Genomic DNA, 15,025 nt, shown 5'->3' with positions numbered 1-15,025 from the left:
TGGGACTTTACGAGTGGAGGGGGGAGCCACCTCATCCAATGCATTTTTAAGGGTTTCTTTATAGTGATTGGTGGCCAGATTGGGACAGGAGATTGAAGAGATGGGGGACAGAGAGGACTGTAGAGTATCTGAGAGGTGCTGGGTGTCGATAGCACGCAAGTTCCTATATGTGTGTTGGGTAGGTGTCATAATCATGCGGACCTGCAGAATGATGGTAACATTTTGGCTGCACAGTGACTACTGTAAAAACAAAACCCACAAGATGGTTATTTTCCAATTCCTACCTGTTTTCTTAATCTTTTTCCAGCTTAATGGTACTATTACAAAGTACAGTTTGTTCCACAAAAAAATAAGCCCCATATGACTCTGTGAAAGGAAAATGAAAAAGTTATTACTTTAGAAGGAAGATAGTAAAAAACAAAAATCAAAAAATGATGGTCAGGAAAGATTCATCTGAGAATTGTTAGGCCATTCCTATTCAATTATCTTGATGGGGTGAGGAGGTTTAATTACAGAGGTAAGTATTCATGGAAGACTAACTGTAAGTTTATTGATTTTCAATAATTCAATTTGGACATGAATATCAAACCAATGGGCTCCTGACTCCCTGCGCCCCCAACAGTTCGCTAAATGAATAGCCCTGGAGTCCGTCATGGTGCCTGTTATAGAGGATTTGTGTCCTGTGGATAATTGAGTTAGTGCTGTGTCGGGATTCACACTCTTTTATATATTTATATATTTTATATACAAAATACTCCAAATTATTAATTTGAAAGTGCGTGTGGGCATTGTGAGTATACATCTCTGTAATGTGCCCAGCAAGAAGTAACCCAGTGATGAGCTGAATATCTGGCGGTTGAACATTTGTAGTGAAGCATGATGAGACTTCAGAGCAACCGTCAGAGCAAATTTTTAATATATGGAAGTTCAGTCACATAATGGATGTTACAGTGACAATTGTTTGTATTCACTTGCTAGAGATGTCATGATTGTTCACCTAATTTAACCAGTTGTAATATCACAACCATTCACAAAATCCTAGCTGTGATGTCGAAGCCTATTATGTAATTGCATCTCAGTATGGAAATATGTTTGATTTAACATCATTTAATCTTTCAGAACAAATTTGTCATGTTCAAGCTATCTATTTGATTGTAACTTCTTGTAATATAACACCATATTACCAAACTGGGGGAGTAGGAGGTTCCTCGCTGAAGATACATATTGGTATATATTATACTTACTTTTCAGGCAATGGTCCATGGAAAAAGCTATGCAAATTACCAGTGAAACCAAAAATATCCATCCATAGACAGCCCTGTTTTGGAGTGCTTGCACCTTATGAGTACTGGATGAGTGGGTATAATGCCTTAGACGCTGCTCAGTAACCCTGCTTTGTACTGATCAGGGACAAGCACCCTGATATATTGTTGTCTATTGACGGGTGTCTCCTTTTTTTTCTAGTATGAAATTATTTGCATGCTACATAAGTGCATCAGTTATTGAGACTATTTATTTTCTTAATGTACCAATTTTATGTTTTTCAACTATGGAATTGTAAGCTCTCCTTTACATATAAAGGCTAGTTGGACTTCTACAAACAACACCAATCGTAGATCTACAGTATCTATCTATCTATCTATCTATCTATCTATCTATCTACTTATTAAATGTATCTGTAATATTTGGTTATATTAGATTTCTCCTTTACTTTTATCCACTATTATTAATCAATATGTGACATATATTTTTAGTTAATTATAAAAATAATCTTATTTCTTATTTGCATTTCATCCCATTATGTATTTATTTTTGTGTCACCATATTTTTTTACATCCTTCTGACGTTTGGATAGGTCCGATGAAACCCTTGGATAACAAGTAAATATCTATGCGATCTGCATCAAATATTTAATATTTATCACATAGGAAAGGTTACCTTTGATGATACTATCTCGAAAAACAAATTGTATTTCCCAAACACAAGAAAAATAAATAAAAATCTACAGTATATGGACTTTTACCATATTATTTATTTTCTGCTGTCATGTGCTGAGAAGATTTGCAGCTCTGCTTCTTAGCCTCATAAGTTGTGTTCTTATCTATCTCAAGAGGATGAAAAGCGTATTTCATTTTTCTGCTACCCCTTTCAGGCACGCAGGAGAAAACCAAGCACAATAAAAAGTGTGGAAATTAAGTTGGAATGTGCCATAAAAGCTTTGGCTCAGCATGTTAGGAGAAAGATAGTCTAGTTCACGTAGTCTGTTTTCAACACTCACGACAGCTCAGCAGGGTTTGATTACTGCCAATTTCCTCGCTAACTGCAATAGGTAATGCCAAAGAGAGTAAGCTTTCCCCCTTTAATGACACAACCTCGCATATGATTCTCAGCACAAATCCCCAAACTGATTTTCTTTATCACACGCCTAATGCTTGTCTGGATTTCTTTGCTATCAAACGAAAAGCCAGACAAAGAAATATTCAAGTAACAAATATTTTCCTTGATGATTTCTTTTTATGCAGCCAAACTTTTAATGAAAATGAATAATATATTAGAGCTGTAATAGCCTTCCACTAAATTGCATAGTAGGAAAAATAAAAGCCTGTTACCTCTGTTGCTGGGAACCTACAATATGATAATTGCTGCCTTAAGCAAAAGCACTCATCATTCAGAAAATATAAGGTAGTCATAAACATGCATATATAATTCCTAATGAACCGAGCTACCTCCGCTATTATGTAGGAAGTTAACTAATATCTACCATATCTATTTTTCACATCATTTTATGTTACTTGTACTGATACTTTTGTGACTCTAATTTACATGACTGTGTTACACCACCGAAATACAGTCATGTTCTTTATATTAGTGTCAATGGTAACGGACACAGAATCAGTCTCTGTCCACTTTCTGCAACAGTTTAATGTCCGTTGCTGTCATTCTATGACAGAAGACATCAACAGACGTTAACAGTGGTAGTGTGAACACAAATGGTTGTGGTGCCACAAATGTTTACATTATATGAAATATATGGAATCACATAACAGTGGTATCAGTGCACAATACATTCAGTTAGTAAACTACATACATGGTGAAGGTCAAACTGGATTTCTCATTGTCGGCTTCCTCATAAAACAGAAGGGTCAGTGCCGCACCTCCCATGAGGCGACCTGAAGCGACCGCTTCAGGCGGCGCTATGCCGGGGCCCCGGGGGAGGGCGGTATTTTTGCTGATCTAAGCCAGTCCAGGACAAGCTGTCCTGAACTGGCTTAGCATCACTGTCTCGGCAGCCCGGCACGGGAAGCGAGCGGTAGATTGGGGAGGCCCTGTGGACGCAGCGCTGTTCCAGCGGCCGCCCCTCACACTTAGCAGAGAGCAGGTCCTCTCCCTGCCTGCTCTCTGCCTGCTAATGATTCTCGCTCAGCCCCGCCCCCTCTGCTTGGCCTCAGGCGGCACAAACCCTAGGTTCACCCCTGAGAAGGGTCTAGAGCCTGCTAACCTGTATCAGCCTTGTTTGCTGACACTTCTGTTCTTCTTGAGAGATGGGTTCTTGCCACCTGATATAAAAATGGTGTTTGCTTTCCCCTATATATTCCCTTTCTTTGAACAAACTCCTCAACGTCTTATTTGTTGAAATTTCTGTTCCACTTCAGCAAGTTCTTAACAGTTAATAGTAACAGGGATGGTACCAACAAGAAGTTGATTCTTGCTAACCAAAAGCCCTTGCTGCCTTTATGAAATATATAGTAAGACCCTGGTATCTATGGAAAATAGGTTCCGAGACTATATGCAGAAAATTGCAAATGCTATTCCATACAGTCTATGAAGTTGGATGGCACCATGCAATAGAGACACTGCGCCCTTGCATACCGGGTCCCTTCACAATCTACAAAGTCATCTGCTTCTAGCTCCTTACACAGCTCGGAGATGAGCTGACTGGTGTAGTGTCCAGGCGTCAGACCCTCACTGTTCTCATATTAATGACCTATCCTAATGATAGGTCATTAATAACAAGTCTTGGATAACCCCCTGCCTATAACCGCAGTTAAGCGAAACCGCAATTAATATAACCACAGATACTGGGGACTTACTGTGCATTGAAAATGCCTCATGTTGTATAACACTGACATCAGTGACTGGCTGCAATTATAACTAAACAAAACCTGGCAGGGAGCAGCGAAGTGGCAGGGGACTAATGTATGTCATGTTTTGTGATTTTTTTTTTCACTATTTCTGGTTTTGGGCAGCTTTTTCATTATCTCGGAGACCCCCTTTAATGTAAATGCTAGTGGTAGGTTTAGGTTAATTCAAAAAGAGGGCAGCTGGGGATATACAACTTCACTGCATTCCACAAATGTTATTTCCTTCTAAATGAAAAAGCATTTTGTGTTAATAAAAAAGAAGGAAAAGTAACACTGGTGATATTCAACAAATTCTTTTCAGAAAACAAAACACCTTTCTTTTCCCAGCTGAGCTACTTTTATGTCTTAAATACAAAGAAAACTGTAAAATGGAGAACATTTGGATCAAACTGACCTGGCTATAAAAACCACAGAGACATGACAAGTGGGAACATTATTAAGGTTTATGAAGGATGACAAAAAATGATACTGGGAAGTTTACTGACTAATGTAATTGTATCATAGCGATTTCTGAGTTGTGAGATTGATAGTCCAAATGAGTACGCCCTTATTCACATGGCCATTTTGAAAACTATGACAGTGAATGGGTTCAATCATATGTCTGTTTTTAATATTTGGTCTGTGTTTGACCAGTCTGAAAAATAGACATGTGAATGCACCCATAGACTTTCATGGGTTTTAATATGGTTGTGTGTTGGCTGTTCAGAAAATGGCTATCAAGCAGTCATGTGAATAATGCCAAAAAACAGACTGACACAACCATTTGTAATAGATATCAAGACTGTTTTCGTGTACGTAAGGCATAAGGGGTAAATAGAAGAACTTCCTATATATTACCTGTTCCTTTTAAAGCCATTCATGGCTTAGGCTCAAAGAAATGCAGAAAAATCTGCAACAAAAAAGCTGCATTTCCGCAATGTTGGGGCTCAGCCTGAGAAGGATGTTCCACATTATTAAGCAGGCCACGTGTTTCAAGCAATATAGAAAAGAAAAAGAATCTCTCTTCTGCCAAAAAGCATCATGTAGTGCAATGCCTTGGACAAAGTATGAAAACATTAGATATTTACAAAAATGTATGTATGTATGTATGCAAATTTGCCAGGCAAATTCATTGGATTAAGAGAACAGCTAAAATACCACTTCAAAGCAGAAAACAGGAATTTCAAGTTTCTGACCAGAGGTGTAACTTGAGAGGGTGCAGAGGGTGTAGTCGCACTGGTGCCCCGGAGCCTTAGGGAGCCCATAAGCACTGGCATCAGTATTGAGATTGCAGCTTCCATCTGGCCCATAATCCAAGGAGACCCACAGATTACCCTAACCACACTAAGGTTGATTAAACGCCTTAGCATCTGCAACCATCACTATCAAGAATTGCTGTAGGGATGAGGTAGGGGGCCCCAGACAAAAGATTGCAAAGGGGCCTACAAGACTTTAGTTAAGCCATGGCTTCTGGTGTCTCTGGGGTCCCTCAAGAACTTTAAGGTGTAGTATCCTCCAGAAGCTTCACAAGTAGAAAGTTGCAATGGGCCCAGACATAGATGAAGACTGACTTTGAAACAGTCTTTTTTTATTGGTGAGTGATTTGAAACCCTGAATGGTCCAATAGTAGGTGCAGTAGTGTATGGTTAATGGACGGTTACCATGTCCCAACAAGACTACCACATCAGCAAGAATGTTGCAGAGTCATGTTTTGGGTTGGAATCATGGGGAGAGTGCTGGCAGGTCACTATATGGTACCTTAAAGGGGTATTCCCATAACCTTCAGGCTGTGCGCTCTGTTCACTTCCTGGTTTTCTCGGCACATTGGTGGGCGGGGTTTCACTTGCTCTGCTATCTGCTATGTTTGCAGTCAGTAATGAGGGATTGATTGTAAATGAATTACCACAGTATGAAGCTAATGTAGAGGCTGATGTAGCAGAGCTGGATTTGAGTCAGTTTGTAATACATGCAGAGGTACCGGACTCCTTATCTCAGCTCTTATCAGCCAAATTCATTTATTTTAAATTTAGTTTTTATTGAGAATTTTTTTTTCAAATACAGGAAAGGAAAAAGAATGCAGGGAAAATAATAACACGCTCCTACAACAGACCATAAATATAGCATGGAAGGAGTGACATCATACATATTAAACAGAAATACAATACCAGTGTACAGTTGAAGCATAAGAACAACTGCACACCACATGAGTAAGTACGACTCTTTCCGTTGACAACTCAATGTCGCTTCAACTGGATCTGGGAACTGGGCAAAAAGAAATGGAGGGTGGGGAAGGAAGGGGGAGGGAGAATGTGAGAAAACATTAAAATAATAACAACCGCGACAAAATAATAGAAATAACACTTATCTATGTCCAACTCAGCTTCACAGTATATAAAATTTAAATCTTGGTCAAGAGACTAAGGAGGTGCCCAGAGGTACAGTCACCACTAACTCAATTAAGAAAAGCTGCTATCAGGGAGCTCCAGAGAAAGGAGGCAAAATTCGGGGTTGGGAGTCCCTTTCATTCCTTACATAAGAAGGCAAAAGGGTCCATTTGGTCTGAAATTTAGAAAAAGTGTGCCCTTTACTGGCCAGCATACGCTCCAGTATAAAAGCTAGGTTGACATGATGGGACAACTCGTTTACAGTCAAACATAATGCTGATTTCCATTGTCGGGCAATCATGAACCTAGCCACTAGGATTATTTGGCCCAAGACAACCTGCGTACCCGTTGTAAAAGCCGGGATCGAAGAAACACAGCGCTAACCCTGGGGAGGGAGGAATAGGGAGACCAACAATAGAAGACATGAACTGAAACACTGCTACTCAAAACACCTGAATTGGGGGACACTCCCACCACATATGAATAAATGAGCCTACACTACCGCAGCCCTGCCAACATAGCCTTGAGGTAGAAGAATTTATATGAGCCAATTGAACAGGAGTCCTATACCAGCGCTGTCTCCCAATGGGAAGCACCCCTGGACACCTTCTTAACAAATTCAAATGCCTCATGCCACTCTGTCAGGGGAATGGTTCTGGCTAGGTCAGCTTCCCAACGCAATAGGCAAAGGTGACCTGCGTAGATGGAGTCAAGAGAAAACTATAGAATTCAGAGGTGCCACCTTTCTCCATAATCGAAAGGCTAATCTTGGAAAAACAAGTCTCGAGGCTCCAAGAGTTTGTAGAAGGTGCCGAATTTGGAGGTACTTAATTAAATTATTGCTAGGGAGATCAAACTCAGTATGCAACATAGCGAAAGATTTGAGGCTGTCATTATTATATAATTGTGAAATCCTATAGAGACCTCTATCAATCTAACCACGGACTTTCAGCTGGGGAAGGAAAGTGGTCATGTAAAGCAGAGGCATTTTTATCAAGGGGACCAGGTCCTCAATGGCAGTGTGTGACAGGAGATATCTCCAAGCCCAAGTAGAGGCTTTAATGCTCAACAGAGGGGCCTGGATACAGGAAGGACCGGAGTCCCTGGAGTGAAGAAGACTCATGAGCGCGGCTTCCAACAACGTTTCCTCTATCTCTGCCCATCTCCAATCAGATGACTCAGCTCAGCTAACTTTGAGCTGTTCCAGGACCGTTGCTGCATAATATTTTTTAAGATCCGGGACTCCCTCTCCCCCCAAGACCAGGGCCTGTGCATGACATGGAGGCGGATTCTGGACCTTTTACCTTCCCAAATAAAGTGAGATAAAATGCACTGGAGTTTCGTTAAGTAGGAGTCAGGAAGGGGGATTGCCACAGTTCAAAACATGTACAATATCAGGGGCAATGCCATCATTTTGACAATGGCTGAGAATGTTCAAAACATGTACAATATCAGGGGCAATGCCATCATTTTGACAATGGCTGAGAATGATGCCAGAAGGGAAGATACCTTATTCAAAAGTGGGACATAATTCATAGAGTACAAATGAGAGCTCGGGACAGTTAGAGCAATACCCAAATATGTCACACTGTTTCCTTTCCATTGATAGGGAAAGTCGTGGCGGAGGTCCTCCCGTAGGGAGGGGGGCACTACAATAGGCAGGATCTGGGATTTAGTGGGGTTAAGTTTGTAATAGGATATTCTCCCAAAAAGTTCCAGGGCGTTCGTAGCAGTGTGCAGGGAGGGACCAGGAGAGGACAACGCTAAAATGACGTCATCCGTGTACAAACCAATTTTGTGTTGTTTGCGGCCAACAGAGACACCCTCAATGCGATTATCAGATCTAATATACTCAGCCAGCGGTTCCATCACCAAAGTGAATATGATAGGAGATAGGGGGCAGCCCTGGCGAGTGCCATTAGAGATGAGGAAAGGGTCAGACAGGAACCCCGAGGAGAGCACACGAGCTGAGGGACAGGAATATAAGGCCAGAATAGTGGCTTTGAAGACAGGATCCATACCAAACCTGTCCAAAAGGCTGTCAAGGTAGCTCCAGTGGACTCTGTCAAAGGATTTTTTCAGCATCCAAAGCTAACAGTAATGATGGCACTCTATTCCTCTCAGCCCTTTGGACAAGGTTGATAAACCTGCGAGTTCCATCCAGGGCCTGCCTACCCAAAACAAACCCCACCTTATCAGGTTTAACTAACTCAGGAAGGGTTCGCAACAGTCGCTTGGCTACAATTTCGGCATATAATTTAACATCTACATTTAAAGGTGAGCTAGGCCTAAAATTGGCCAGTATTTTGGGGGGTTTTCCAGGTTTAGGAAGGGTAACAATAGTAGCGGCGAGCATCTCCTCAGGGAACTTCTTTTTTGAAATCGGGTATCTTAGCAATCAGTGAGAGTGAACATTTGCAAGGCAATTAATATTGCCCTAAACCGTAAACCAAACAGAAGTAAGACACCATTGGCACCACTCTACAGAGATATGGCAAATCACTGCAAGTTATCCACCGTAAGCCAGTCCTTAGGTACATGGGAAGGACGGGCGGGATCCTTGGCCATGGGGGGGGGGGGGAGCAGCAGGGGACAATTTCCATTTGTGCAAAAGGGACAGCCCAGCCTCCAGAGAAGGGACAGAGTGGATCACTCCGTTGCAAGGTATCAGGAGCTTGGTGGGAAATCCCCAACGATATCTGGGGCCATCTGGATCTGTGTGGTACAGCAGGACGCAAGCTTACACAAGGTGCTGGGCTGGTACTGAGAGTTTCTTTGCTAGTTAACCACGCCCCCTAGTCGGCTCTGTAGAAATATAACTACTTTAGGCTGAGGATCCAGCTGAGGCCTACCTGAGATAGCCACTGAAGCAAGGATGGAGCTAGCCAACACACTACAGGATCGGATCGCTACCTCAGGGGAGTCGGGGAGTGCAGTCCTCCGGAGTATGGGCCCCAGACAGCTAGGCCCGAAATCCAAAATGACGGCCATCACCGAAGAGAAGGTAGGCCGCAAATAACAAAGTCATTTTAAGTGTGATGGAGCTGAGAAATGTGCACACCGATGTTATCACTGAGGTCTGGGGGAAAGCCTCTGGTGTGTTATGAGGTCTGATGTCTGCTGATGTCGCCTGTATCTCATGGATTTATGCCAGGAGTTCCTGATGGATGATTCTTTGCTCACTGATGGCTAGCCACGCTCCCCCCCCCCTTTCTTATCAGCCAAATTCAATTAAACCGACTGATAAGAGCTCAGAAATCTCAGAGCTCTCACCTCCCCTATCTGAGGAGTAGAGATGAGCGAACAGTGTTCTATCGAACTCATGTTCGATCGGATATTAGGCTGTTCAGCATGTTCGAATCGAATCGAATCGAACACCGCGTGGTAAAGTGCGCCATTACTCGATTCCCCTCCCACCTTCCCTGGCGCCTTTTTTGCTCCAATAACAGCGCAGGGTAGGTGGAACAGGAACTACGACACCGGTGACGTTGAAAAAAGTAGGCAAAACCCATTGGCTGCCGAAAATATGTGACCTCTAATTTAAAAGAACAGCGACGCCCAGCTTCGCGTCATTCTGAGCTTGCAATTCACCGAGGACGGAGGTTTCCGTCCAGTTAGCTAGGGCTTAGATTCTGGGTAGGCAGGGACAGGCTAGGATAGGAAGGAGAAGACAACCACAACAGCTCTTGTAAGAGCTAAATTCCAGGGAGAAGCTTGTCAGTGTAACGTGGCACTGACGGGCTCAATCGCCGCAACCCAGCTTTCCCAGGATCCTGAATGGAATACACTGTCAGTGTATTCCCGTATACCCGATATATACCCCCGATACCCGTTCCAACGGTGTGCCCCCCCACCTTCACCCCAGAAATACCCTGCAAGTCCCCTAGCAATAGAATTGGGGCTATATACACCCACTATTTTTGCTACTGCCATATAGTGCCATTGTCTCACTGGGAATTCAAAGAATATATTGGGCTTACATATAACTTCAATTCCAGGGAGAAGCTTGTCAGTGTAACGTGGCACTGACAGACTCAATCGCCGCAACCCAGCTTTCCCAGGATCCTGAATGGAACACACTGACAGTGTATTCCCGTATACCCCATATACCAAAATCCCCGTTCCAACGGTGTGCCCCCCCACCTTCACCTCAGAAATACCCTGCAAGTCCCCTAGCAATAGAATTGGGGCTATATACACCCACTATTTTTGCTACTGGTATATAGTGCCATTGTCTGACTGGGAATTCAAAGAATATATTGGGGTTACGTGCACCCACAATTTTTGCTACTGGTATATAGTGCCATTGTCTCACTGGGAATTCAAAGAATATATTGGGGTTACGTGCACCCACAATTTTTGCTACTGGTATATAGTGCCATTGTCTGACTGGGAATTCAAAGAATATATTGGGGTTACAAATACCCTCATTTCTTGCTACTGCCATATAGTGCTAGTTTCTGACTGGTAATTCAAAGAATATATTGGGGTTACGTGCACCCACAATTTTTGCTACTGGTATATAGTGCCATTGTCTCACTGGGAATTCAAAGAATATATTGGGGTTACGTGCACCCACAATTTTTGCTACTGGTATATAGTGCCATTGTCTGACTGGGAATTCAAAGAATATATTGGGGTTACAAATACCCTCATTTCTTGCTACTGGTATATAGTGCCATTGTCTGACTGGGAATTCAAAGAATATATTGGGGTTACAAATACCCTCATTTCTTGCTACTGGTATATAGTGCCATTGTCTGACTGGGAATTCAAAGAATATATTGGGGTTATAAATACCCTCATTTCTTGCTACTGGTATATAGTGCCATTGTCTGACTGGGAATTCAAAGAATATATTGGGGTTACGTGCACCCACAATTTTTGCTACTGGTATATAGTGCCATTGTCTCACTGGGAATTCAAAGAATATATTGGGGTTACGTGCACCCACAATTTTTGCTACTGCTATATAGTGCCATTGTCTGACTGGGAATTCAAAGAATATATTGGGGTTACAAATACCCTCATTTCTTGCTACTGCCATATAGTGCCAGTTTCTGACTGGTAATTCAAACAATATATTGGGGTTATAAATACCCTCATTTCTTGCTACTGGTATATAGTGCCATTGTCTGACTGGGAATTCAAAGAATATATTGGGGTTATAAATACCCTCATTTCTTGCTACTGGTATATAGTGCCATTGTCTGACTGGGAATTCAAAGAATATATTGGGGTAACGTGCACCCACAATTTTTGCTACTGGTATATAGTGCCATTGTCTGACTGGGAATTCAAAGAATATATTGGGGTTACGTGCACCCACAATTTTTGCTACTGGTATATAGTGCCAATTTCTAACTGGGAATTCAAAATGCGCAAGGCTCCCGGAAAGGGACGTGGACGAGGCCGTGGGCGAGGTCGGGGGAATGGTTCTGGGGAGCAAGGTAGCAGTGAAGCCACAGGGCGTCCCGTGCCTACTCCTGTGGGGCAGCAAGCATTGCGCCACTCCACAGTGCCAGGGTTGCTTGCCACATTAACTAAACTGCAGGGTACAAACCTTAGTAGGCCCGAGAACCAGGAACAGGTCTTGCAATGGCTGTCAGAGAACGCTTACAGCACATTGTCCAGCAGCCAGTCAGACTCTGCCTCCTCTCCTCCTATTACCCAACAGTCTTGTCCTCCTTCCTCCTAAAATTCCCAAGCTTCACAGAACAATAACCCCAACTGTCCCTGCTCCCCAGAGCTGTTCTCCGCTCCTTTCATTGTCCCTCAACCTGCCTCTCCACGTCACGATTCCACGAACCTAACAGAGGAGCATCTGTGTCCAGATGCTCAAACACTAGAGTCTCCTCCATCTCCGTTCGATTTGGTGGTGGATGACCAGCAACCCACCCTCATCGACGATGATGTGACGCAGTTGCCGTCAGGGCATCCAGTTGACCGGCGCATTGTGCGGGAGGAGGAGATGAGACAGGAGTTGGAAGAGGAAGTGGTGGATGATGAGGACACTGACCCGACCTGGACAGGGGGGATGTCAAGCGGGGAAAGTAGTGTGGATGTTGAGGCAGGTGCAGCACCAAAAAGGGTAGCTAGAGGCAGAGGCAGAGGTCAGCAGCTTAGGCAAAGCCAGGCCACACCCGGAATCTCCCAAGATGTTCCAGTTCGTACCCAGCCCCGAAAAACTCCCACCTCGAGGGCACGTTTCTCGAAGGTGTGGAGTTTTTTCAAGGAATGCGCCGAGGACAGATATAGTGTTGTCTGCACAATTTGCCTCTCGAAATTGATTAGGGGCTCTGAGAAGAGCAACCTGTCCACCACTTCAATGCGCCGTCATTTGGAATCCAAGCACTGGAATCAGTGGCAGGCAGCAACGGCAGGACAAAGGCCGCCTGCCGTTCACGCCACTGCCACTGCCTCTGCCACTGCCTCTGCCTCTGCCACTGCCACTGCTGACTGTGCTGGCGATGCACTCCAGAGGACGAGCCAGGACACCACTTCATCTGCCTCCGCCACTTTGTTGACTTCTCCCTCATCCTCCCCTGTTCCTGTCTTATCTCCTTCTCCTGCACCATCAAAGGCACCATCAGGCGCTTCTTTACAACAACCCACCATTTTCCAGACATTGGAGCGGCGGCAGAAATACACTGCTAACCACCCACACGCGCAAGCCTTGAACGCCAACATCGCTAAACTGCTGGCCCAGGAGATGTTGGCGTTCCGGCTTGTTGAAACTCCCGCCTTCCTGGACCTGATGGCAACTGCGGCACCTCGCTATGCCGTCCCTAGCCGTCACTACTTCTCCCGGTGTGCCGTCCCCGCCTTGCACCAGCACGTGTCACTCAACATCAGGCGGGCCCTTAGTTCCGCGCTTTGCACAAAGGTCCACTTGACCACCGACGCGTGGACAAGTGCATGCGGACAGGGACGCTACATTTCACTGACGGCACACTGGGTGAATGTAGTTGAGGCTGGGACTGCTTCCCAAACTGGCCCGGTGTACCTCGTCTCCCCGCCTAACATTCCTGGCAGGGACACGAGAAGAACACCCCCCTCCTCCTCCTCCTCTACCGCCTCCTCCTCCGCCACCGCCTCCTCCTCCGCCACCGCCTCCTCCTCCGCTGTTAGATTGACCCCAGCTACGAGTTGGAAACGTTGCAGCACTGGCGTTGGTAGACGTCAGCAGGCTGTGCTGAAGCTGATCAGCTTGGGGGACAGACAGCACACTGCCTCCGAGGTGAGGGATGCCCTCCTCGATGAGACGGCAATATGGTTTGAGCCGCTGCACCTGGGCCCAGGCATGGTCGTTTGTGATAACGGCCGGAACCTGGTAGCAGTTCTGGAGCTTGCCGGACTCCAACATGTTCCATGCCTGGCCCACGTCTTCAACCTAGTGGTGCAACGTTTCCTAAAGAGCTACCCCAATGTTCCAGAGCTACTGGTGAAAGTGCGGCGCATGTGCGCCCACTTTCGCAAGTCGACAGTAGCCGCTGCTAGCTTAAAATCTCTCCAGCAACGCCTGCATGTGCCACAACACCGGCTTTTGTGCGACGTCCCCACACGCTGGAACTCAACGTTTCAGATGTTGAATAGAGTGGTTGAGCAGCAGAGACCTTTGATGGAATACCAGCTACAAAACCCTAGGGTGCCACAAAATCAGCTGCCTCAGTTTCACATCCATGAGTGGCCATGGATGAGAGACCTTTGTGACATCCTACGGGTCTTTGAGGAGTCCACAAGGAGGGTGAGCTCTGAGGATGCGATGGTGAGCCTTACAATCCTGCTCTTGTGTGTTCTGAGAGAATCCCTGATTGACATCAGGGATAACTCAGATCACACAGAGGAGTTAGGGATAGCATCCGATCCGTCACAGCTGGAGAGTAGGTCCACACATCTGTCCGCTTCACTGCGTTTAATGGAGGAGGAGGAGGAGGAAGAAGAGTTGTCCGATGATGTGATGGTGATACAGGAGGCTTCCGGGCAACTTCGAATCGTCCCATTGTTGCAGCGCGGATGGGTAGACATGGAGGATGAGGAGGAAATGGAGATTGAACTTTCCGGTGGGGCCAGAGGAGTCATGCCAACTAACACTGTGGCAGACATGGCTGAGTTCATGTTGGGGTGCTTTACAACCGACAAGCGTATTGTCAAAATCATGGAGGACAACCAGTACTGGATCTTTGCTATCCTTGACCCCGGGTATAAAAACAACATCTCGTCTTTTATTCCGGTAGAGGGGAGGGCCAATCGCATCAATGCTTGCCACAGGCAATTGGTGCAGAATATGATGGAGATGTTTCCAGCATGTGACGTTGGCGGCAGGGAGGGCAGTTCCTCCAGTAGGCAACCAAGTTCTCACCGGTCCACACAAACGAGGGGCACACTGTCTAAGGTCTGGGACACCTTGATGGCACCCCCTCGCCAAAGTGCCGCCACAGAGGGTCCTAGTGTCACCAGGCGTGAGAAGTATAGGCGCATGTTGCGGGAATACCTTTCCGACCACAGCCCTGTCCTCTC

The sequence above is a fragment of the Leptodactylus fuscus genome, chromosome 1, assembly GCF_031893055.1.
Source record: "Leptodactylus fuscus isolate aLepFus1 chromosome 1, aLepFus1.hap2, whole genome shotgun sequence".
Lineage (NCBI taxonomy): Eukaryota > Metazoa > Chordata > Amphibia > Anura > Leptodactylidae > Leptodactylus > Leptodactylus fuscus.
The sequence above is the reverse complement of the archived record's forward strand: the minus strand, read 5'-3'. Positions refer to the sequence as shown.